The 26,504-nt window shown below is 50.3% G+C and overlaps 1 protein-coding gene across 1 annotated transcript in view; it reads right to left on the reverse strand.

The window, feature by feature from the left end:
* The window catches only part of LOC147659499 (uncharacterized), an 81,873-nt gene extending 61,890 nt beyond the window's left edge, over positions 1-19,983 (reverse strand). The window contains exon 1 of the mRNA XM_086951693.1: positions 19,873-19,983. The gene's annotated coding sequence lies outside the window, so the exon portion shown is untranslated. The remainder of the gene's footprint in view (positions 1-19,872) is intronic.
* Positions 19,984-26,504: the final 6,521 nt, after the last annotated feature.

Consider the following 26,504-nt stretch of genomic DNA (forward strand, 5'->3'; position numbering starts at 1 on the left):
CACTCGGGCCAACTGAATGGCCTTGTGGTACCTCTTAATCGTTGCTCGGTAAAAGCCCTTCGCGGCGGGATTGAAATCCCTTCTCCATATACGCTCCAGCCGCTTGCAGCTTTTGCGCATATTGTCCAAGTCACCTTTGTACCATGGTCTAGATTTAGATTTGTGGTTAATAGACTGTTTCTCAGGGATTAGGCTGTCTAACGGAAACCTGATCCAGTCGGAGAATACCCTGTATGCCTTGCTGGCGTCAACAAGCAGCCTCGGGAAGGTAACCGAGAGGCATGCGTCGTATTGTTCCCAGTTCAATTTGTACCATGGATGTTTGAGGGAGACCGAGCGATCCGTACTCCGTACCGGTGTTATACCCTGGAGTGACATACGGATTAGGTAGTGGTCTGACCATCCCATGGGGATGGGCGTGTGCACTGTAAGTGAGGGTATATTTGTGAAGACTGGTTCTAACAGGTGGCCAGCAATGTGCGTCGGACCCGATACCAATTGCACAAGCTGACAAGCCGCGAGATCGGCTACAAAGTTAGCTATGTCTGTGTCATCATAATTACCCAGATAGAGGTTCAAATCCCCAGAGACGGTAAAGTTAGCGGGGTTAACTGCTAATACAGTGACCGTCTCCATGAGGGCAGTCCTAAAGTGAGTGGATGGCCCAGGGGGGGTATACCAGGAGCCCTGACATCGTGTTGTTGGGGCTCAGTGAGATCTTAAAGTGTGCACATTCGCATCCAGTGACGACCTGTTTTACAAAAGTACACGCGTAGCAAGATTTAAAAATAATTGCGATGCCCCCACCTCTGGACTCCCTATTTAAAGTAAGGATGCAGTAGCCAGAAGGAAGTGCAAGGCCTGGCTCGGCTATCATGGCATCAGAGAGCCTCGTCTCGGTAAGGAAGAGCACGTCAGGGGAGGTGTCCTCTAATATGTCATGGATATCAGCGAAGTTTTTGGCTAAGGAGCGACAGTTCAGATTGAGGATGCTAAGATGCTTACTGGGATGGGGGAGGTAGCATCAGCATGGGATGGGGCTAGTACAGTAATGATGCCGCATTGTATACAGCAGAAAGGGCGGTCCCCATAGGACTGTCTACAATTGCTCACCGAGTTCCTGATTTTTAGGAGGTCATTTAGAGCGTAGAAGAGCCTATCTCTAGTGGGGGAGGCAGCATGCCTGGCATCTGGCAACTAACTGGCACGGACGGGCGCAGACGGCCTTGCCTTTGGCGCACCCGCTGGGCGCTTCCGCGCCATTGGCCCCTTTTCACTGGGCTGATGCCGAGTTTTGAGCAACTAGATCGTCTACTCACCCAAAATGGCAGAGGATCACGGCACACCGGAAGTGGGTATCCAACACTTTCACACAAGCAGCCCGCTCATGGGAAGGGATTTCAAGTCTCAGATACGGTGAGTGCAGATAGGGAGAAAGCAGCGTGTACTTTGTGGAATTTGCATACGTTTTTAAAAGACAGATTGTTAGAAATGGGGGTCTCTAGTTGGCAGTGGCTGGCCACAGTCCAAGTAGGGACCCTTCTTCCTAAGTCAGAGTAAGGGGGCTACACCCTTTGATAAACCCTGCTGAACCCTGTGGTAACGTAGCACGAGCAGCTAGGCTTATCTCAGAGGCAGTGTGTAAAGCATTTATGATCATACGGAGTAACACAGTGAAGAACTCTACAAAGGGACATCACAAGTAGTTATAAAAAATAAGTATCTTTATATATAGACTTAACACAAGACCAATAATGGTAAAAAGCCACAATACTGAAAAATGGGGGTACTCTTGGAAAGCTGGAAAAAGAGTTCAAAGTGTTCAAATAGGGGTTCAGTTCAAAGCAGGGGTCTCTGCGACCCTTTTACTTACAAAGTACCTGGATTTCGTAGCAAAACAAGCAAAATGTCGCAAACAAGCTGTAGCGATGATTTTCCCCAAGCTTGGCCGGCAATGCGTTGAATCCTTGCCACAAGGGAGCATGATGCGCCGGTCTGCGGGTGCGTGCAGGACCAAGCGACAGACTTCTTCACGCTAGGCCAGCGATGCATTGAATCCTTGCCGCAAGGGAGGATGATGCGCTGATCCTGTTGTGTGCGCGATCTTGTTACGATGAAAGAAAATGGTGCCCCGCGAGGGAGCGACGATCCGGGTGCGATGCGAGGAAAATGGTGGACGTATGGCACCTGCTCTGCGATGTCGTGTTGCGATGACCTCGGTGCGACGATCCGGGGTTAGCGAGCCTTCAAAAAGCCTGCAAATGTGCAATGCGATGATCTCTGGGGTTAGCGAGCACTTTGTGGCCCGCAAGCGTGCGATGCGATGATCTTTGGTTTGCGAGCGCTCAGCGGCAGCAGCGCGATGATTTTTCTTACGCTCTTCAGCTGCGGCGGCTCGCAAACAGGCGTTAGCGACGATTTCAGCACTCTCTTCTCTGTAGTAGAACTAGAGGCCCTGGAACTCACAGGGGCCTCACCTGCAGATAGAAATTCTCGCTGGGAGGAATCAGGAGGCTGGTGGGGGAGTCAGATGGGTCTGTGACTCCAGCAGGAGGCTAGCTCTCTTCTAGCCCTTAGGTGATTGCTTAGTAAAATAAATGTATCTCAAAAGTCCTTTTCCCTCTTCTTCCAAGTCCAAGGGGAACTACTGCAGGCCAATCAAAGAAACAACACATAAGCACAAGGACTGTCCTCTCCTGCAGATTCCTTCAGTAACACGGACAGAGGTTCCTCTTGACATCCAGGAGCAATACCAAAACCAGGAGTTTGGGCACAGACATTTATACCCCAAAAGTCTATGTTCTCAAAAGTCTCTAGTCACTGAACCCAGCCAGAACCAGTTCTGCTCAGGCATGGAGCACTTTGTTTACCAGGCTGCATCCTTCTTTTCAGGAAGAGGGGGGTCTGCCATCAGACGCACAGTAGGAGGTGGGGCCAGCATTCACCTTGCCAGGCACAGCCCTATTCAGGTCAAAGAGCTACCCCTCCTCAGTACTCAATGCAGATTTCTCTATTCAACCCAGGTTTGACTCAGCCTGCCTTGCCCCTCTAAACTCAGGCAGTCAATACACATAACAGCAGAGCACACTGGAAGGTTTAGGCAAGAAAATACCTACTTTCTAAAAGTGGTATTTTCAAACACAGAATATTAAAACCAACTTTGCTAAAAGATGTGTTGGAAATGGGATTCCCAGTTGGCTGGGGTTTGCAACAAAGCAAAGCAGGAACCCCCTCTCCCAAGCAATGGGGGGAAGCTATCCTCCAGAAATAACCCCTTGGATGAATACCTTGACTTGAGGTCAATCAGGCCTTAGAAAAATACCCTAAGATAGACGAGACACTGAGCTGTATGCCCTTTTGCCTGGAGGAAGGACCCCAATAACGGCTCCCTCTTTGCTGAAAACAGCCCTCAGGTATTGAAAAAAACCAATCCAATACACTAAGAGCTTTCTCCCCTGCGCCCCTAATGTTCCATGGTTAGGGATCCCCACACAAACAAGAGTAATAAAAACTAGAAGCATCTCCAGATGGACAGGAGAAGGTGTGAACACTGTTGGGAGGCTGTTCACTTTCAGTGTTTTATTAAACCATGAGAACTTTGTTAGAAAGCAAGGGGAACCAAATTCCTTTTACATTCTACATGCAGCATCAGTATGTACATTAGACGGAACTGGACACCAGAAAGCAGAGAGCCCCCAACGCACAATTTGGTACATACATTACACCATATGGGCAATGGAAGGTATTTAACTCTATGGCTGTACAAGGGAATTCACACTCAGGCGCAGTTTCACAGGAGGCGCTCAGAGAAAAGTGGAGCACTGATATAGGTAAAGAAACAATTGACAAAGAATGGGACATCACATTAGAATACCCCAAAGAGGTATCCTGCAATGCCAAATTAAAACGTATTCAACACATGGTGTTACAAAGGGCCTAGCTTACACCGCACCGATTAAAAAAAGATGTACCCGGAGGTGGGAGATCGCTGTCCCCAATGCTTTGCTCAGACTGCTGATCTGCTACATATGTAATAGGATTGTCCTCGATTGGTCCCCTTCAGGGCAAATGTGATGAAGGTCTAAGGAACTGTTGCGAACATAATAGGGGGACACCCCGCAGAATACTGTATACTAGGACTGCGCTGTGAATGCAAGAAACAAACAGTGCAACCCGATGTGCGAACTTAGCCCTAATATTGGAAAAACCCTCAATTACTATGAGGAGGAAATCTGCATTGCCCCCTGCAGTGCTCACCTGGCATGGAGAAGTAGTGAGATGGGGAAGGGCCGAAAGCATGGCAATAAGGAGGGAGGAAACCAGGGGATTAAGAAAGACCCCTATTTCACTAGAATGGGACGCAGTGCGTGAACTCTTTATATCCTCTGAAGCTTCATTACATTCAGACGCTGTAATTTAGATACTCACCCACCAATACAAAACCTAGAAAACCAAAGCAGATCCCCCCCAGACTTTAACAAACCAGATACACGCACAGCTGTAAACCAATTAATTGGAAATATACATACGAACAGGGACTAAACCAATTATTTATCGGCTCATGAGAGGACATGAGGGAGTCTAGAGATGGGAGGGGTGGGAATGTTTATGTTGTAAGTTATAGAAAGGCGGGGTATGTTAAGTTGATGTAGAATGAATGAATATATCAGTGACACCAGCACTGCTACTACGAGTTAAAACACTGTCACTGCATCGTCTATGGTGGTAACACCTCTTTACAGAATATAAGTATGTTGTAATGATCGCCCTCCGATTAAAGTAGGAAACTCCTATATGTATTTTGTTACATATGATTCGCTGTCTCGCTGTATTGTTCAGCATAAAAATCAAGAAAATATGTTTTTTTCAAGCAGAGAAGCATGGGAACTTTTGATAGTACATTTGCGATGACGGTTGTCTGGCTGAAGAATGTTCTAAAAGAATCCCTCTCCTGCAGTACATAGCAACACATGATATGTGGTCTCAGAGAATCCTAGAGATGGAGGGGAGTATCATACATGCATCTTAAACAGGAAGCTGTTCATGCACACTGGAGTGTATGCCATCATTGAACATTTAAAGGGCTTTCTGCGAGCTGGATATTGTTCATATCACTGGAGTGTACAACGTAACAGAAGATTTAGAAGGATAAAAGGTTTACCGAGTTTTGTGTCAAGAACTATCAATTCTATTAACTATACGAAGGTGAGGATTATGCTTCTCAGTCTTTGCTGCAATATTCACAGCAGCCATTAACCACATGGCTGCTGGGCGTTTCCCCCCCCCTGTGCTGGAAAATGCCATTTTAGTGGCACCATGACAAGCTCAGCTCGTCATCAGCACACGACACCCGTGGGTGATGACGAGCTGAGCTCGTCATCAGCATCGAAAGGGTTAAGGCAGTCAAACACAAAAACTACATTTATCATCAATTCAGTGACTAATCACAGACTCACCCTGTCTCTCGGTCGTGTATGTTATGCTGGTTATGGGGACACAGGGTTATGTTCTCAGTATGTTTTCTATTTCTTTCATGTAGCGTCACACCGCGTCACCATGGAACGTTCACATGTATATAGGTGAGGTCACCGTTAGTTGGGTGACAGATGACAGCTGACTCCCTTGGTACTGCCTGTTAATCCCGCTCCTGCGGGCCCTTGTTATCGTAATAAATAATTAATCACACAACACCTCTTCTACTGTCGTGTTGTACGCTACAATTGGCGACGAGGGTTTGCAACAACAAGGGCCAGCGGAAATAATTGGAGGATCGGCAGATGATTTTCGAAGATCGAGATCTTATCCAAGAAGTAAAATAGCGGGAAGAAACTTGTGAAGAATATTGTACGAAGTGAGTACACTGCGGAAAAGGGCGAGCGCTGACTGAAAGAAATATCTTGATGCAAAAGTAAATATAACGCATAAGGAATCAGTAGCGCATAAATTAAATAAGGGAGAGACTTTAATGTGCTTGAGGATATGTGCCAGAAGAATGTGCAGCATGTCTAAGTGAAGCGAATAAGTTTCAGGCAATCCTGTCAGGCCGCGACGCTGATGAAACCTGCCTTATGATATTCCAGTAATTGGCGCGCTTCGTTGACAGCTCACAGCTGAGGCGTCAGTCAGTTACCTCAGCTGAGTCGCGTGAAGCATGCCGGTAGTGTAAACTGATTGGACAAAGGCAGCGCGCGTCATCAACGTAAACAGCGTGCGACCATCTTTGATATTGACTTCAGGTGAGTGTGACCCACTTGTGGGACACCCCCGCGCCGCACGGCCACCAGCTGCTGCGTGTGCCCCTTGCCTGCCCTCTGCCTCGCTGCTGCCTCGTTTTGCCGATTGCCGGCGGGCGCCGCTGCGGTTGTTTTTGCCCTTGTTTTGTCCAACATTTGTGCCTGTCTGATATAACTTTGGTTTTTTCCTTGTTTTCCTTGTTTTGTTGAGAATTTGTGCCCGTTCTGTATAATTTTTATTTCCCCCGTGTTGTGGTTTCCTTCCTTGTTGTCCGCCTACCTCGCCGCCCTCCGCCCTCCCTTCCCGCCACCGCCGCTTTTCCCCGCCCCTTTTTCTATTCTGTACCCTCCCCGCTCCCGCCTCCCAGCTGCTCCGCCCACCCGCGCACTTCGCCTTAAATGGCGACCGTGCGAACGCGCAGCGGTCACGCGCAGCGGACGCGCCGATTGTGCGCCGAAGGCGCGCCAAAGGTAAGCCCGTCTACGCCCGTCCGCGCCTGGGCCGCGCCCAGTGCCAGGACCCCTGGCCCACGAAGACCCCGACCGACCCGCCTGACGTACTCCGCCGCCACCCTCACCGCTCTCAACACCGGCCGACTCCCAGAATGCCTTCAAGCCTCTCCACGTCGTACCCACGGACCCTTCAGCTGCCACGCCTGCAAGTTCACCTGCATCCGGACCTGCCTCGCACCAGCACCCACCAAGCCGAACACCAGCAACACCCACCTCAAGTGCATCCTACTCAACACCCGCTCCGTCCACAGACATGCCATCGAACTCTGGAACCTCCTCGACACCACAGCTCCAGACGTTGCCTTCCTCACGGAGACCTGGATGAACGCCTCTTCAGCTCCCGACATCGCCATCGCCATCCCAGAGGGCTACAAGATCGTCCGGAGGGACCGCAACGCCAACCAGATGGGAGGAGGCATCGCCATCATCCACAGGAGCACCATCCGTCTCACGACCAGCACCGACAACTCCCTGACCACCGCCGAACACCTGCATTTCCAGATCCACACCAACCCGAACGCCACCCTCAGAGGCACCCTGATCTACCGACCCCCTGGACCACGCACACAATTCAGCGAGGACATCGCCGACTTCGTCAGCCCACATGCCCTCCCCTCCGCTGACTACATCCTCCTGGGAGACCTCAACTTCCATCTGGAGAACAACAACGACCGCAACACCAGCACCCTGCTCGACAACCTCGCCAACCTGGGACTCAAGCAACTGGTGTCCACCCCCACCCACCTCGCCGGACACACACTCGACGCTGTCTTCTCATCCAGCAAGGACATCGACTTCAGCCACGCCACAGAGCTTCAATGGACGGACCACAGCTGCGTCCACTTCACCATCAAGAAAACAACGACCCACCACCACCAGCAACAGGCCGCCCGCAGAAGCTGGAACAAGATCACAGCAGACCAGCTCGCCACCTCCCTGAGCCAGCACCCTCCTGCCAGCTCAGCGAACCCCAGCCAGGCCGCCGACAACCTCACGAAGTGGATCAGCAACTGCGCGGACGAACTAGCCCCACTGAGGACCCCGCCCAGCAGACCCGGCAGCAAGAAAGCCCAATTATAGTATTAATTTTAGCTGTCCCAGGCGACCTACTGCCCCTGCCTCGCCTCCCCTCACCTCCATCTTGTTTGCTGTTGTTGTTTTCCCTGCCCCTCCTCCCCGCTACCGCCTCCCAGCTGCTGACCCTCCCACCCACGTTCACAGAGCCTACCTTGTCCTTCCAGCCCCTGTGACCGCCCGGACTCGCTCCTGACCGGTTGCTCCCTTGCTCATCTCCCAGTACTGCTGCTGTCTTCCTGGGGATCTTCACACCGCTAATAATATCACGGTATCGCCTGCATTGTGTTAATCATTGGTATCGCCTGCATGTAACCAATTTGCGCTGTGTTTTAAAAATTATCATTGCTCACAGCGCATGTGATTATAGCGCCGCCCGCCCTGCATTGCTTGTGTTTGTAGCGCCGCCCGCCCTGCACTGCATTTAGCTATATTTGGCCACCTGGCAGCATCGTATATTATAGTATTAATTTTAGCTGTCCCAGGCGACCTACTGCCCCTGCCTCGCCTCCCCTCACCTCCATCTTGTTTGCTGTTGTTGTTTTCCCTGCCCCTCCTCCCCGCTACCGCCTCCCAGCTGCTGACCCTCCCACCCACGTTCACAGAGCCTACCTCGTCCTTCCAGCCCCTGTGACCGCCCGGACTCGCTCCTGACCGGTTGCTCCCTTGCTCCTCTCCCAGTACTGCTGCTGTCTTCCTGGGGATCTTCACACCGCTAATAATATCACGGTATCGCCTGCATTGTGTTAATCATTGGTATCGCCTGCATGTAACCAATTTGCGCTGTGTTTTAAAAATTATCATTGCTCACAGCGCATGTGATTATAGCGCCGCCCGCCCTGCATTGCTTGTGTTTGTAGCGCCGCCCGCCCTGCACTGCATTTAGCTATATTTGGCCACCTGGCAGCATCGTATATTATAGTATTAATTTTAGCTGTCCCAGGCGACCTACTGCCCCTGCCTCGCCTCCCCTCACCTCCATCTTGTTTGCTGTTGTTGTTTTCCCTGCCCCTCCTCCCCGCTACCGCCTCCCAGCTGCTGACCCTCCCACCCACGTTCACAGAGCCTACCTCGTCCTTCCAGCCCCTGTGACCGCCCGGACTCGCTCCTGACCGGTTGCTCCCTTGCTCCTCTCCCAGTACTGCTGCTGTCTTCCTGGGGATCTTCACACCGCTAATAATATCACGGTATCGCCTGCATTGTGTTAATCATTGGTATCGCCTGCATGTAACCAATTTGCGCTGTGTTTTAAAAATTATCATTGCTCACAGCGCATGTGATTATAGCGCCGCCCGCCCTGCATTGCTTGTGTTTGTAGCGCCGCCCGCCCTGCACTGCATTTAGCTATATTTGGCCACCTGGCAGCATCGTATATTATAGTATTAATTTTAGCTGTCCCAGGCGACCTACTGCCCCTGCCTCGCCTCCCCTCACCTCCATCTTGTTTGCTGTTGTTGTTTTCCCTGCCCCTCCTCCCCGCTACCGCCTCCCAGCTGCTGACCCTCCCACGCTCCGCCCCCTCCACCATCCATTTATGGCCAATGCCTCCACGCGCAGCGTCCACGCGCTACGGACACGCCGAAGGTGTGCCAAAGGTAAGCCCGTCTACGCCCCTCCGCGCCTGGACCGCGCCCAGCGCCAGACCCCCTGCCCCACGCATTGCCCAGCCCCCCCGCGTTACCTACGATGCCGCCACCCTCCTAGCCCTTGACCCCGGTCGCGCCCCCAACTGCGTCCAAGCCGCTCCTGGACACACCCATGGACCTTTCTCTTGCTACTCCTGCAAATTCAGCGGCACCGTCAACAGCTCCGCCACGACCACATCACAGACCCCCGACCCCAACCACCTACAATGCATCCTTCTCAACACCCGCTCGGTCCACAGACACGCCATTGACCTATGGAATCTACTTGACACCATCTCTCCGGACATCGCCTTCCTAACGGAAACATGGATGAACGCTTCCTCCGCACCAGACATCACCATTGCCATCCCTGAAGACTATAAGATCACTCGCAAAGACCGTACCAGCCACACAGGAGGAGGGATCGCTATCGTCCATAAGAAATCCATCCGCATCTCAACCAGCTCTGACACCAACCTCGCCAACTCCGAACACCTCCACTTCCAAATACACATCGACCCCAAGACCACACTCAGAGGCACCCTCCTCTACAGACCACCAGGACCCCGAGCTAAATTCAGTGAAGACATCACGGACTTCATCACTCCACACGCGCTCCCCTCCAAAGACTACATCCTTCTGGGAGACCTCAACTTTCACCTTGAAAAGATCAACGACCGCAACACCGCCACCCTTGCGGACAACCTCGCCAACCTCGGAATTAAACAACTAGTCACTTGCCCCACCCACATCGCAGGTCACACACTCGACCCCATCTTCACATCCAGCAACCATGTCTCCTTCAGCCACACCACGGACCTCCTCTGGACCGACCACAGCTGCGTTCACTTCACCTACAACAAACCAAAACCCAACATCCACCTCCAACCTACCCTGCAAAGAAACTGGAACAAAATCACCACGGACCAAATCTCCGCATCGCTCCTTCGAAACTCCCCAGCCCTCTCTTCTAACACCAACGAAGCCGCCGCCAACCTCACCCTATGGTTATCCAACACCGCCGACACCTTAGCACCACTGAAAAATCGTCAAAGCAAACCTGGCAGCAAGAAGGCCTCATGGTTCAACGATGATCTCAAGAAGTCCAAGAAACTCTGCCGCTCCCTTGAAAAGGCCTGGAAAAAAGACCCAACCACCAGCACCAAGGACGCCTTCAAATGCGCCACCCGCACTCACCACCAATTGATCCGAAAAGCCAAGAAAACAGCATTCAAGGATCGACTTGACAACAACGCCCATAACAGCAAGGAACTTTTCAACATCGTCAAGGAATTCTCCAATCCCTCGGCCAACTCCAACGACATCACCCCCTCTCAAATCCTCTGCGACTCCCTAGCCTCATTTTTCCACAACAAGATTGCAGACATCCACAACAGCTTTGACAACCAACCCGGAAACCAACCCACCCCGCCATCTGCTGATCATCTCCCCCCCGTGAACACCCTTAACAACTGGAACCCAATCTCCACTGAGGACACCATCCGCCTGATGAATTCCATCCACTCTGGATCCCCCACAGACCCATGTCCTCACCACATCTTCAACAAAGCAGACTCCGTCATAGCACCACACCTCCGAGACGTCATCAACTGCTCCCTCAACTCCGCCACCTTCCCGGAAGACTGGAAACACGCTGAACTCACCGCCCTTCTGAAAAAACCAACAGCAGACCCCACCGAACTCAAAAATTACCGCCCCATCTCGCTTCTCCCATTCCCGGCCAAAGTCATCGAGAAAGCTGTCAACAACCAGCTCGCCGCCTTCCTCGAAGCCAACAAATCCCTCGACTCCTCTCAATCTGGCTTCCGAGCAAAACACAGCACTGAGACCGCCCTCATCGCATCAACAGAAGACATTCGAACTCTACTGGACAATGGAGACACAGTCGCCCTCATCCTCCTTGACCTCTCTGCAGCTTTCGACACAGTCTGCCACAGCACCCTTTTACAACGCCTCAATAACATCGGAATCCAAGGAAAAGCACTTGAATGGATCACCTCGTTCCTCACTGGAAGAACCCAGAGAGTCCGCCTTCCTCCATTCAAGTCCGAGGCCTCTGAAGTCATCTGCGGCGTACCACAAGGATCCTCGCTCAGTCCCACCCTCTTCAACGTATACATGAGCCCCCTCGCGGCCATCGCACGCCAACACAACCTCAACATCATCTCTTACGCGGACGACACTCAACTGATCCTTTCCCTCACCAATGACCCCAGCACCGCCAAAACTAACCTACACGAAGGAATGAAAGAAGTTGCCGAATGGATGAAACAAAGCCGTCTGAAACTGAACTCGGACAAAACAGAAGTCCTCATCTTAGGTACATCCCCCTCTGCATGGGACGACTCCTGGTGGCCAGAAGCCCTCGGAAAAGCACCCATCCCGACAGACCATGCACGGAACCTAGGTGTCATCCTGGATTCTTCACTCTCAATGAACAGACAAGTCAACGCCGTATCCTCTTCCTGCTTCAACATTCTTCGCATGCTCAGAAAAACATTTCGCTGGATCCCCTCCGAAACAAGGAAAACAGTCACCCACGCTCTGGTCACGAGCCGACTGGACTACGGAAACACCCTCTACGCAGGTACTACCGCAAAACTCCAGAAGAAACTCCAACGAATCCAAAACGCCTCAGCCAGGCTCATATTAGACATCCCACGCAACAAACACATCTCTGGTCACCTTAAAGACCTCCACTGGCTACCCGTCGATAAGAGGATCACTTTCCGTCTGCTTACCCACGCACACAAATCACTCTACGACATCGGACCAGATTGCCTCAACTCACGACTGTCCTTCTACACCCCCCCCCCGCCAACTACGTTCTTCCAGCCAAGCCCTCGCCACTGTACCTCGCATCAACAAGACCACCATGGGAGGCAGATCCTTTTCATACCTGGCTGCTAAAACATGGAACTCACTCCCCGCTCACCTCCGCCTTACCCAGAACCACCTAGCATTCAGAAAGCAACTTAAAACATGGATATTTGACAAGTAATCCTCCTCCCCTTCCTAAGCGCCTTGAAACCCTATGGGTATGTAGTGCGCTATACAAATTCCATGACTTGACTTGACTTGACATGGTTCACCGACGAACTCAAGAGCTCCAAGAAGAACTGCCGAGCCCTCGAGAAAGTCTGGAGAAGGGAACCGACACCGGACAACAGGACCTCCTTCAAACTTGCCACCCGGAAACACCACCAGCTGATCCGCGCCGCCAAGAAAACAGCATTCAAGGACCGGTTGGACAACAACGCACACAACTGCAAGGAACTCTTCAACATCGTCAAAGAGCTTTCCAACCCCAGCGCAGGAAACAACGACATCACCCCATCGCAAGACCTCTGCAACTCCCTGGCTTCATACTTCCACAACAAGATCGCGGACATACACAACAGCTTCAACAACCAACCAACGCACACCATGACCGAACAACCACCCCCCACCACCACCCTCCACGCCTGGACCCCGATCAGCACCGAAGACACCATCCGCACGATGAACTCCATCCACTCCGGATCACCGACCGACCCCTGCCCTCACCACGTCTTCAACAAGGCCGACGCTGTCATTGCACCCCACCTGCGAGACATCATCAACACATCCTTCGACACCACCATCTTCCCCGAGAGCTGGAAACACGCCGAACTCAGCGCTCTACTCAAGAAACCAACAGCGGACCCCACCGACCTCAAGAATTACCACCCCATCTCGCTCCTCCCGTTTCCAGCCAAAGTCATCGAGAAGACCGTCAACAAGCAGATGGCCGCTTTCCTCGAGACGAACGGATCCCTCGACCCCTCACAGTCCGGCTTCCGAGCCAACCACAGCACCGAGACCGCCCTCATCGCCGCCACCGATGACATCCGAGCCCTGATGGACAACGGAGAAACAGCGGCCCTCATCCTCCTGGACCTCTCCGCGGCATTCGACACGGTCTGCCACCGCACCCTAGTACGGCGCCTCAGCAACGTCGGAATCCAGGACAAGGCGCTGGAATGGATCATCTCCTTCCTCGACGGGAGAACACAGAGAGTCCGCCTACCACCGTACAAGTCAGAGGCCACCGAAGTCATGTGCGGCGTCCTCCAAGGATCATCTCTGAGCCCCACCCTCTTCAACGTCTACATGAGCCCCCTCGCGGCCATCGTACGCAAACACAACCTCAGCATAATCTCCTACGCCGACGACACCCAGCTGATCCTCTCCCTGACCAACGACCCCGCCGCCGCCAGAGCCAACCATCGCGTCCTCCAAGGATCATCTCTGAGCCCCACCCTCTTCAACGTCTACATGAGCCCCCTCGCGGCCATCGTACGCAAACACAACCTCAGCATAATCTCCTACGCCGACGACACCCAGCTGATCCTCTCCCTGACCAACGACCCTGCACGAAGGGATGAAAGAGGTAGCCGAGTGGATGACGACCAGCCGCCTGAAACTGAACTCGGACAAGACGGAGGTCCTCATCCTGGGCTCCTCTCCCTCCGCCTGGGACGACTCCTGGTGGCCTCCCGCCCTGGGCACCGCACCCAAACCGACAGACCATGCACGCAACCTGGGCTTCATCCTGGACTCCTCCCTCTCCATGACCAGGCAAGTCAACAACGTCTCCTCGGCATGCTTCAACATCCTACGCATGCTACGGAAGATCTTCTGGTGGATCCCCACCGAGACCAGGAAGACCGTCACCCAGGCCCTCGTCACCAGCCGACTGGACTACGGCAACGCCCTCTACGCCGGTACCACCGCCAAGCTCCAGAAGAGACTCCAGCGGATCCAGAACGCCTCAGCCAGACTCATCCTCGACATCCCACGAACCAGCCACATCTCCGGACATCTGAGAGACCTTCACTGGCTCCCCGTCAACAAAAGAATCACCTTCCGCCTCCTCACCCACGCACACAAAGCCCTACACGACCAAGGCCCGAGCTACCTCAACAGCCGAGTCAACTTCTACGCTCCCAAACGCCACCTCCGATCAGCCAACCACGCCCTCGCCGCCATCCCCCGCATCCGAAGAGCGACTACAGGAGGAAGGTCCTTCACCTACCTGGCCGCCAAGACCTGGAACTCCCTCCCGACCGACCTGCGCCTGACCCAAGACCACCTCTCCTTCAGGAAGAAGCTGAAGACCTGGCTGTTCGAGCAGTAGCGGCTCCCCCCCCCAGCGCCTTGAGACCCTACGGGTATGTAGCGCGCTTTATAAGTGTCACTGATTGATTGGTTGGTCAACGATAACGAATGCGAAGCAATTCGCGCCCACAACGGAGAAATCGCGCATAAGAAAATAATAAAGCGCAAAGAGGAAGTGTTGAGAAATAAGCACAAGTAAGCCTCAAAAGTAAATCGGAAGGAAAGTAAAGTATTTTACACCAAGTCCTACGGAGAAAATAGTCGGCTGTGAGGGAAATCAATTAAATATAACATGGCCAAATGCAATAACATATGTGCACCTCCTCGTTTCCTAGATGAGCCTGGGAAGCCCACAATGAAATGGAAGAAGTGGGTGAGGGCTTTCGAAAATTACATTGTATCAATAGATGGAAAAGCTTTTGATGCAGAAAGGAAATGTTCTTTGTTGTTTGGGCTGTTAGGAAAAGCGGGACAGGATATTTTTGACAGCCTGCCCGAATATGAGAGTCCACCAGGAACATTTATACCAATGAATGAGTATCAGGAGGCTTTGAAAAGGTTGGAGAGGCAGTTTGATGAGGAGAACAATATTATGGTTGCAAGGCATAAATTTGCCCAAAGGAAACAGCAAGAAGGGGAGTCTGTTGAAGACTATGTTGCATGTCTAAGGGTTTTGGCAGTAGAATGTGAGTATGAGGAGATGACAGATGTGTACATAAGAGACCAGATCGTATTTTACTGCTATACAAAGAAAGTGCAGGAAAGACTGTTAGCATGCAAAAGACCAACCTTGCAGGAAGTCATAGATATTGCTAGAGGTATCGAAAGGTCTTTAATTTCCACCAAAGAACTGTCTTCAACAGTAAATAACACTAATGTATTTTACTTACAGGATAAGAAGAAGGGTGATGGTAAGGCGTATGAAAAAAATGTGATTGAAAGAAAGGTGGGAGGTAAGCAGTTATGCTGTTTCAGATGTGGTTCAAATGAACACTTAGCTGATTTCAAAAACTGTCCTGCAATAGGTAAAAAGTGCATCAAATGCAAGAGATATGGTCACTATTCCACCTTGTGTAAAACCAAAAGAATAGGTAATAGCATGAGTATAAACACAGTAGGAAATTTTGATGAAGAAATGTGTGCGAATATAGTATTATACGTAGAAATGGAGGATGGAAAGATAAAGGGTCCAATTAGTGATGTAAAAATTGGTGAGGTTGAACTAAAATTTACTGCAGATTCAGGTGCGCCCATAACAACCATATCGGATACCCTTTTTGAAGAAAAATGGAAAAACGTGCAGTTAACAGAATCTGATATGAACCCGAAAGCTTTTGGGGAGAAGGAAATAAATATGCTGGGATATTTCAATGACACTGTGACTTTTAAGGGAAGAGTAATTGAGACAAAGATTTATATAGCGGAGAAGGGAAGAATACTAGTAGGATGGAGAGATTTGGCCCAACTGGGGGTGGTGTTGGTGCCGGGGGCAAAGGACCCAGTGATATTAAGAGAAGAATGGATGAACAGCATATGTATAGAGAAAGAAGAAGGAGATTTGAGTACTGTTTTTGAAAAACATAAAGATGTGTTTAAAAATGTAATTGGCTGTGTAAAGGGGTTCAACCATGACATCAAACTAAAGGAGGGCGCTATTCCATGTAAGCACAAAGTAAGATCAATACCTTTGGCGATAAAAAATGAGTTGAGGGAAGTACTTGAGAAGTTAAAGGAGGAAGGTGTGATTGAAGAAGCAGAAGAATCAGAATGGGTTTCTGCTATTGTAGTATCAAAGAAAAAAAAGACAGGGGACTTTAGGTTGTGTGTAGACCTGAGGTCGCTTAATAAAAATATTATTGTAAACTGTCATCCCCTACCAAAAATTCAAGATATTCTTCAGTCAACATCCGGCTCAAAATATTTTTCACTGATCGACTTACGAGCCGCTTATCATCAGATGTGTCTGTCAGAAAGGTCTAAAAAATTAACAACTTTCATCACACCATTTGGAGCGTTCAGATATGTGAGACTTCCCTTTGGCCTAGCGTCGTCTTCAGGAGTTTTCCAGAAACTCATGGATGTTTTATTTGGGAAAATGAAAGGGGTGGAAGCCTTTCAAGACGACATCCTTTTGCATTCAAAAACTGAACATGAGCACATTACATTGATTGGAACAGTTCTGGATGTGTTGAAAAAAAAAGGCATGACAGTCTCAAAGGACAAATGCAAATTCATGACCAAGGAGATTGAGTACTTAGGGCATGTTTTAACAGCTGAAGGCATCTTTCCTAAAGATGATTTAGTACGTGCTATAAGGGAGGCCCCGGAACCTAGGAACAAGGAAACCCTCAAGTCGTTCCTTGGCCTCAGTGAATATTATGCGAAGTTTATACAGAATTATGCAGAAAAGGTGGAACCACTCAGGAGACTGTTAAAAAAAATGTAGCATATGAGTGGAAGGATGAACAAGTTAAGGCGTTCAAGTCAGTCAAGGAGGAAATAGCGAGAGCACCTGCACTGAAACCCTATGACCCACAACTAAACAACGTAGTGACTGTAGATGCAAGCAATGAGGGAATCTCAGCTGTGTTCTGTCAGAGGAAAGGAAGTGAAGAGAACACGTTGCATTTATTTCCAGGAGGCTAAATGACACAGAGGTCCATTACAGCACAATAGAACGAGAGACTTTAGCTTGTGTATGGGCAGTGCACAAACTCAAGGACTATCTGTGGGGGAAGAGTTTCACACTTGTAACCGACCATAAACCGCTCGTATATATGATGGACGGCAAGGGTCGAGGCAACGGTAACGCAAGCTCTAGGCTGATTAGACTAATGTCAAAACTTCAGGAATTTAATTTCAAGATTGAGCACATAAAAGGAGGAAAAAACAGTAGGGCAGATTGCTTATCCAGATTGCCAATAAAGGAGAAAAAAGATGAAGAACAAGACGACACCGAGTGCGTGGTTGCGCACATTGATGCCACAATTATGTGTGAAGGATCAATAACTGACAAGGAGTGGGAGGAGAGTATGGAGACAGATACTGTCCTGACCAAGGTGAAAGAGTATGTACAAACCAAATGGCCACACATAAGGAACCTACCAAAAGAATTAAAGAATTACCAGCAAGTGAGCAATGAACTAACATTAGAGAATGGCTACTTAAAAAGGGGAGAGGTCTTTGTGCCGCCATTTGAGCTCAGACAGAAGATTATACAGATGGCTCACAGAGGGCATCCTGGCACCACGGCCACAAGGAACGTTCTAAGAATGCACTATTGGTGGCCAGGAGTGGACAGCGAAATTAGGAGTCTTGTAGACAAATGCGAGCAATGCTTAAGGTCAGACAAACATTGGAGAATTGAAAAAAATGAGCTGCAAATGGTGGAGATCCCTGATGGGCCCTGGGCCAAAGTAGTAATAGACTTTGCGGGACCCTTCAACATCTTGCCAGAGGGGTGCAGGTATCTAATAGTTTTGACGGACTACTATACTAAATGGGTGAGTTACAAGTTTGTGAATGTGGTTACAACGGAAGTGGTCATAAAATTTCTCGAGAAAACCTTTGAAAGAGAAGGACAGCCTAAAGTTATGGTGTCGGACAATGGATCACAACTGATATCACGAGTGATGGTGGAGTTCTTGGAAAAACGTGGAATAATACAGGAGAAAACACCTCTGTACAGTCCAAAGAGCAATGGCCAAGTGGAGAGAATAAACAGATTCTTTAAAGAAGGAATCCAAATGGCAATTGCAAATGATATGGATGTAAAAGAATTTATTAAAGTGAAAATCAATGCGTATAACAATACGCCAAAGGAAGCCCCCGGGTATACACCATTTTTCCTGATGAGAGGAAGAGCATGCAACAGTATCATAACACCGAAAATAGGTGGGTGGAAAGGAGCAGCTATTGAAGCAAGACAAGTGTGCGAAAAAGAACTCAAAGTGAGGGAGAACATAGAGAGTAAACAAATGAAAAATAAAACGTATTCTGATAAGGTAAACAGAGCTAAAGACAAAATCATAGCACCTGGAGACTGGGTGTTAGTAAAAAAGCCTGGTTTGGTGAGTAAGGGTGAATCTAAGCTCAGCAAACCTATGAAAGTTGGCAGAGCCTCAGGTGGTGCTGTATTCATTGAAGGGGAAGGATGGCGCAATAAAGATGATGTAGTAAAACTCAAACATGGACAAGAACAAATAATAATGAGGAATGTGGAAGGAGAAGCAAGTCTAAATGAAAGTGTCCTGGAATGGGATAACGTGTCTAGTAGCACAGAACTGTTGCATCCCAGTGTCAGCCAAAGATTACCTTTGGCTTTGGGAGACGGTTCAACCAGTTACTCTGCTGGCAGTAGGAACACTGTTTTGGCTCAGGAAGACTCTAAGATAGAAAACAATGTAGAGGAAATTGAATCTACTGTAACAGGCACGAGGGATGCTGAGGTCAATCAAACTGGGGGGCTGTCTTCCAGAATGGACAGAGTTATCAACTTGCCGACCAGGTTTAAAGACTATGTTATGGAATGAAACTCAGGTTGTGTTTCTGATGGAGGAAGGGAGATGTCGTGTATGTTATGCTGGTTATGGGGACACAGGGTTATGTTCTCAGTATGTTTTCTATTTCTTTCATGTAGCGTTACACCGCGTCACCATGGAACGTTCACATGTATATAGGTGACGTCACCGTTAGTTGGGTGACAGATGACAGCTGACTCCCTTGGTACTGCTTGTTAATCCCGCTCCTGCGGGCCCTTGTTATCGTAATAAATAATTAATGACACAACACCTCTTCTACTGTCGTGTTGTACGCTACACTCTCACCCCCCTCCTCCCCTCACCCTCTCTCCCCCCCCTCTGCCCCTGCTCCTCTCCCCCCTCCATCTGCCCCCCTATCTGCCCCCCTCCTCCTCCTCCTCCCCCTCCTCTGAACCCCCTCCATGCCCCTCCTCTGCCCCTCCTCTGCCCCACCTCTCTGCCCCTCCTCTCCCCCTCTCTGCCCCTCCTCTCTGCCCCTCCTCTCCCCCCTACTCCCTCCCTGCCCCTCCTCTCCCCTTCACACCTCCACCCCTCCTCCTCCCCCTCCTCTCTTAACCTCCTCCCCCTTCCCTCCTCCTCCCCCCTCCCCCTCCTCCTACTCCTCCCCCCACCCTCTCCCCCTCCTCCCCTTCCTCTCCCTCCTCCTCCTTCCCCCTCCTCCTCCCCCCTCTCCCTCCTCCTCCTCCCCCTCCCCCCCCCTCCTCCTCCTCCTCCTCTCAGTCTCACCCTCTCTCCTCTTCTCCTTCACTGTTGGAAACTCATCAACAGTTTCACTTATGGGTCACTTGGGGCAGAGTCGGCAGCAGCGGAGGCGGAATGAAGCCTCCTCTCAGGAGAACATAAGCCCCGCCCCTCCTTCTCAGTAATATCTGCTTCCGGGTCAGGAGCAGCAGAGTCAGCGTCAGTACCGGCTGTTACCGAGCTCTCCTCGTGCTTGTGAGTCTGATAGTGTCTGGGTCACGAGGGGCAGAGTCAGCACCAGCAGCGAGCCACAGCCTCCTGCAGAGGAGAGGAGCCCTGAGGGTCTGTCTGTCTGTCCAGGGGGAGGAGCCCTGAGGGTCTGTCTGTCCAGTGGAAGGAGGAGCCCTGAGGGTCTGTCTGTCTGTCTGTCTGTCCAGTGGAAGGAGGAGCCCTGAGGGACTGTCCGTCTGTCTGTCCATTGCAAGGAGGAGCCCTGAGGGTCTGTATGTCTGTCCAGAGCAAGGAGGAGCCCTGAGGGTCTGTCTGTCTGTCCAGAGGAAGGAGGAGCCCTGAGGGTCAGTCTGTCTGTCCGTCCAGTGGAAGGAGGAGCCCTGAGGGTCTGCCTGTCTGTCCAGAGAAAAGAGGAGCCGCTGAGGGTCTGCCTGTCTGTCCAGGGGAAAGAAGAGCCCTGAGGGTCTGTCCGTCTGTCCAGTGGAAGGAGGAGCCCTGAGGGTCTGTCTGTCTGTCTGTCTGTCCAGTGGAAGGAGGAGCCCTGAGGGTCTGTCTGTCTGTCCAGTAGAAGGAGGAGCCCTGAGGCTCTGTCTGTCCGTCTGTCCAGTGGAAGGAGGAGCCCCGGCTGCAGTTACCTTCAGTTTCAATCGTAGACCCATCAGGGGTAAGTGAGCCTCTAACAACCATCGGCAACCTAAGAGGTGTGAATACAGCCTGGGGGTGTACTGACCTCATACCATCATCAGGGGGTGCAGCGGGCAGGTGTACTGACCTCACACCATCATCCCGGAGTGCAGGGGGCAGGTGTATTGACCTCACACCATCATCGCGGGGTGCAGGGGGCAGGTGTACTGACCTCATACCATCATCGGAGGGTGGGGGCAGGTGTACTGACCTCACACCATCATCAGGGGGTGCAGGGGGCGTGTGTACTGACCTCACACCATCATCAGGGGGAGGGGGGCAGGTGTACTGACCTCACACCATCACCAGGGGAGGGGGGCAGGTGTACTTACCTCACACCATCATCAGGGGCGAGGGGGGCAGGTGTACTGACCTCACATCATTATCAGGGGGGAGGGGGCAGGTGTACAGGCCTCACACCATCATCTGGGGGTGCAGGACACAGGTGTACTGACCACACCATCATCAGGGGGAGGGGGCAGGTGTACTGACCTCACACCATCATCATGAGTGCAGGGGTCAGGTGTACTGACCTCACATCATCATCAGGGGTAGGGGGCAGGTGTACTGACCTCACACCATCATCATGGGGCGCAGGGGGCAGGTGTGCTGACCTCACACCATCATCAGGGGGCGCAGGGGGCAGGTGTACTGACCTCACACCATCATCATGGGGCGCAGGGGGCAGGTGTGCTGACCTCACACCATCATTAGGGGTGCAGCCTGCAGGTGTACTGACCTCACACCATCATCAGGGGGTGCAGCCTGCAGGTGTACTGACCTCACACCATCAACAGGGGGTGCGGGGGGCAAGTGCACTGACCTCACACCATCATCAGGGGGTGCAGGGGGCAGGTGTACTGACCTCACACCATCTTCAGGGGGTAGGTGTACTGACCTCACACCATCATCAGGGGGGAGGGGGTCAGGTGTACTGACCTCACACCATCATCAGGGGGTACAGGGGGCAGGTGTACTGACCTCACACCATCATCAGGGGGAAGGGGGCTGGTGTACTGACCTCACACCATCATCAGGGGGTGCAGCCTGAGGTGTACTGGCCTCACACCATCATCAGGGGGTAGGTGTACTGACCTCACACCGTCATCGGGGGATGCAGGAGGAAGGTGTAATGACCTCACACCGTCATCAGGGGGTGCAGGGGGCAGGTGTACTGACCTCACACCATCATCAGGGGGTGCAGCCTGCAGGTTTACTGACCTCACACCATCAACAGGGGGTGCAGGGGGCAAGTGCACTGACCTCACACCATCATCAGGGGGTGCAGGGGGCAGGTCTACTGACCTCACACCATCATCAGGGGGTAGGTGTACTGACCTCACACCATCATCAGGGGGGGAGGGGGGAAGGTGTACTGACCTCACGCCATCATCAGAGGTGCAGGGGGCAGTTCTACTGTCCTCACACCATCATCAGGGGGGTGCAGGGGGCAGGTGTACTGACCTCACACCATCATCAGAGGGTGCAGGGAGCAGGTGTACTGACCTCACACCATCATCCGGAATGCAGGGGGCAGGTGCACTGACCTCACATCATCATCAGAGGGGGCAGGTGTACTGACCTCACACCATCATCAGGGGGTGCAGGGGGCAGGTGTACTGACCTCACACCATCATCAGGGGTAGAGGGGGCAGTTGTACTGGCCTAACACCATCATCAGGGGGTGCGGGGGCAGGTATACTGACCTCACACCATCATCAGGGGAATGCAGCCTGGGGTGTACTGACCTCACACCATCATCAGGGGGTGCAGGGGGCAGGTGTACTGGCCCCACACTATCATCAGGGGGTGCAGGGGGCAGGTGTACTGTCCTCACACCATCATCAGGAGGTGCAGGGGGCAGGTGTACTGAGCTCGCACCATCATCAGGGGATGCAGCCTGCAGGTGTATGTGTAATGTTTAATAATTGTGAGGCTACATGGCTCACTGTTATATATGAATCCCTTCATTTAGCCCTGACTCTTTAACCTCATCGCTGCAGCGGTAATTTTCACGCTATGCGGCTTTTTTCAAAAAGCCGCGTTAGATGACGAGCTCAGCTCGTTATCCGCACACGCCCCCCGTGGCTGATGACGAGCTGAGCTCGTCATCAGCATCGAAAGGGGTTAAAGAACATTGCATTATGATATTTAAACTCCCATATTAACAGTGTTTAGATCCAAGCTACATGTCCTAGAATGCTTTGTATACTTGCAGAAATGTAGGACTTGAGGTGTACTGTGCAAGGGGGTCACTTTGTGACCTTGTTATAATACATCAAAGATTTAGTGTGGCCTCAGTGTGTGGTCTTAACTCCTTTATATCCGGAACGGGAAACAACCTTTACGACACAACCATTACAACGCACTGCACTTACAACGCAGGCATTGCATCGCAACATCCTTCTCAAGGCATGACACAACAACGCAGGCATTACATCGCAACATCCTTTACAACGCATGATACTACATCGCAATTCACTACTACGCAGGCATTACAACGCATACCTTTACAACGCATACCATTGGAGTTAGAATAGTTATTTTTACCACTACACTATCCAAAACTTACCCTTCTGTTGCACCCCCTGGAGTTAGAATAGTTATTTGTATCCCCATACTATCCAATACTTACCTTAAAAGCAATGTAATAGTATGCGTTGTAATGGTTTGCGTTGATAAGGTAGTATGCGATGTAATGGAATGCATTGTAAAGGTAGTTTTTTAAAATACGATGTAGTGTCATGCCATGTAATGTAATGCGTTGTAGTGGATGTTGCAATGTAAAAACTGCAATGTAAGTGCATGCGTTTCATTTCATTTCAAATGTATGCGTTTTAACATCATACATTCATCCAGAATGGGTCCGTTTGGAGTCGTTACTCATTTTCACAAATACCTGCTCAGACCTTGTTTTTTGATGTTTGTATTCAGTGGGAGGTTGTCTCTGCAATGGATTAAGAGGTATGCTAGGAGGAAACAAATGCATATTTTTACAGAACAATATTAGTTTCTTCTCTCAGAATGTCTTTATTAAGCACCTTTGTCCACAGTTCTATACATTGAACCCTTTGATATCCGGACCTTGTTCCCTAAAGTAAGGTGGTTGTTTTATTCATAACTAGCATATGAAGCTGACTTCTAGTTCATTTGTGGGGCCCGGGCAACACATATTTGGGGCTCCCTATTTGGAATACATTTGAATTGATTACAGTTTTTAGGGTCATTGAAGTCCGTGTGATACCCCAAAAATATTTTATCATTTTAAACCTTCAGAACCCGGGGCCGGCAAAAGCATCTAAAAGCCCAAGCAGGCTATAGTCGACCAGCCAAGTACTATCAAAAGAAGCTTGAACAGACATTGATAAATATATTTCTTTTTGCGTTTGAGTCTATATTTTTTCTTGCAAAAAGGTTTTATGTGGCTGTCCAGTCAGCTTGTTACTCCTATTGCAGGAACTCCTGTTATGGGTTATGTGTTCTAACTTTAGTGGACTAGTGCATAATATTACAATAAAAAGACTTATACACATACCACTTGAAAGTGTAGCTTTAGTTGGTGAAAATTTGCAATTACAAATAAATCGCCTTTCACCATAGGCATTCCTGCTGTAGCGAAATTCCAAGCACTGATCTCAGGATTTTTGCCATTGCATTTGTGAAAATCAAATAACTTTCTCTTTATTTCTCTTCCCCTGCCTTGTCCATCTCAACTTCTGTATAAACCTACAGCTAAATGTTCGTGCAGAAACCCGAGCCGCTTTCAGTGGCGGGCATTTGCGGAGTCGCGAACCCCAAATCTCAACAACAATCGTTTCGTCGGTTTCCCACAAACGATGCCAGGGCCACAAGTATTCCTTTTCAGCGTGTTTTTATTTTATGCCAAGTCACTCGGCGCGTTTCGGAGATAACCTCCTTGTTCACGAGTACGAGTGCAATGCAAATCACAGTGTTTATACAATATCATGTGACACACTTCTAGGTAATAGACAGTGACAACAGATTCAAGGTGTTTGAACGTCCTCGGAGCTGGGAAAACAGACGTGTTTAGTCAATGTTGGCAGATACATCGTGAGACATTGCGTTAAAATCCTCATGCAGTATGTAAATTAAACATTAGGTCATTGCTGTTAACCTAAAATGTTTCTTGATTTTTTTTACGTGCTATTGCGAAAAGCATTAATTCTGCACCGTCATGTGCGGCACCTTGTCATTTCCAGTCGGAAAAGGAGAGAGTCTTCCCTAATCAATCCTCGGAGCTGGGAAAACAGACTTGTTTAGTCAATGTTGGCAGATACATCGTGAGACATTGCGTTAAAGTCCTCATGCAGTATGTAAATTAAACATTAGGTCATTGCTGTTAACCTAAAATTTTTCTTGATTTTTTTACGTGCTATTGCGAAAAGCATTAATTCTGCATCGTCATGTGCGGCACCTTGTCATTTCCAACCAAATAAGTGCTGGCGAAAATTCACTGTGATTATAAGATAAACCACGTCATCTATAATTCTACGCGCTTGGTGTAAAACACATTCAATCATTAGTGCTGGTGACCAAGCGCGTAGAATTACAGATGACGTGGTTTATCTTATAATCACACAGAACTCAACTCTGTGTTGAGGCTGGGTAGGCCAAGCATACACAGTTGAATGTGAGGGTTGAGGCTGAGCAGAACAAGCGTGCACCGTAGAATATGAGGGATAAGGATGGGCAGACCAAGCATGCACAAGAGAATGTGACGGTGGAGGCCGGCAGACCAAGCATGCACAAGAGAATTTGAGGGTTGAGACTGGGCAGACCAAGCATGCACAAGAGAATTTGAGGGTTGAGACTGGGCAGACCAAGCATGCACAAGAGAATGTGAGGGTTGAGTCTGAGCACACCATGCATGCACAAGAGAATGTGAGGGTTGAGGATGGGCAGACCAAGCATGCACAAGAGAATGTGAGGGTTGCGGATGGGCAGACCAAGCATGCACAAGAGAATTTGAGGGTTAAGACTGGGCAGACCAAGCATGCACAAGAGAACGTGAGGGTTGAGGCTGGGCGAACCAACCATGCACAGGAGAATGTGATGGTTAAATCTGGGCACACCACGCGTGCACAAGAGCATGTGAGCGTTGAGGCTGGGCGAACCAAGCATGCACAAGAGAATGTGAGGGTTTAATCTGGGCACACCACGCGTGCACAAGAGAATGTGAGGGTTGAGGCTGGGCGAACCAAGCATGCAAAGGAGAATGTGAGGGTTAAATCTGGGCACACCACGCGTACACAAGAGAATGTGAGGATTGAGGCTGGGCAGACCACGCATTCACAGGAGAATGTGAGGGTTGAGGCTGGGCAGACCACGCATGCACAAGAGAATGTGAGGGTTAAGTCTGGGCAGACCAGGCATGGACACTACGGAGCAGATTTATTATTTTTTTAGTGCAACATAGTTCAGCAGTTAGGTGCAGCGATGTGATGTGCTAGGGGGAGAGAGCCGCGCTGAGCCAAATTCATGAAATACAGCACGCTGCTGCTCATTACCCCTGCACTAGTACACAATCTACCTAGGGCCACACAAAACCTTTACACCATAGGCCAGAGGTGTGTGTGCTGTCTAGCATAGGATTCGTACTGGAAACACACCATTACAGTATAAAATCCTATACATAGAGTAATTCTTAAACACTCCAGAGTTTGTGTTTGTGCTGTAAAGTGCAGCACGGGTTGTCTTTGTGTTGTAAAGTGCTGGGCATGTTGTGTTTGTGCTGTAAAGTG

This window comes from Lissotriton vulgaris, unplaced genomic scaffold, assembly GCF_964263255.1.
Source record: "Lissotriton vulgaris unplaced genomic scaffold, aLisVul1.2 SCAFFOLD_1022, whole genome shotgun sequence".
NCBI lineage: Eukaryota > Metazoa > Chordata > Amphibia > Caudata > Salamandridae > Lissotriton > Lissotriton vulgaris.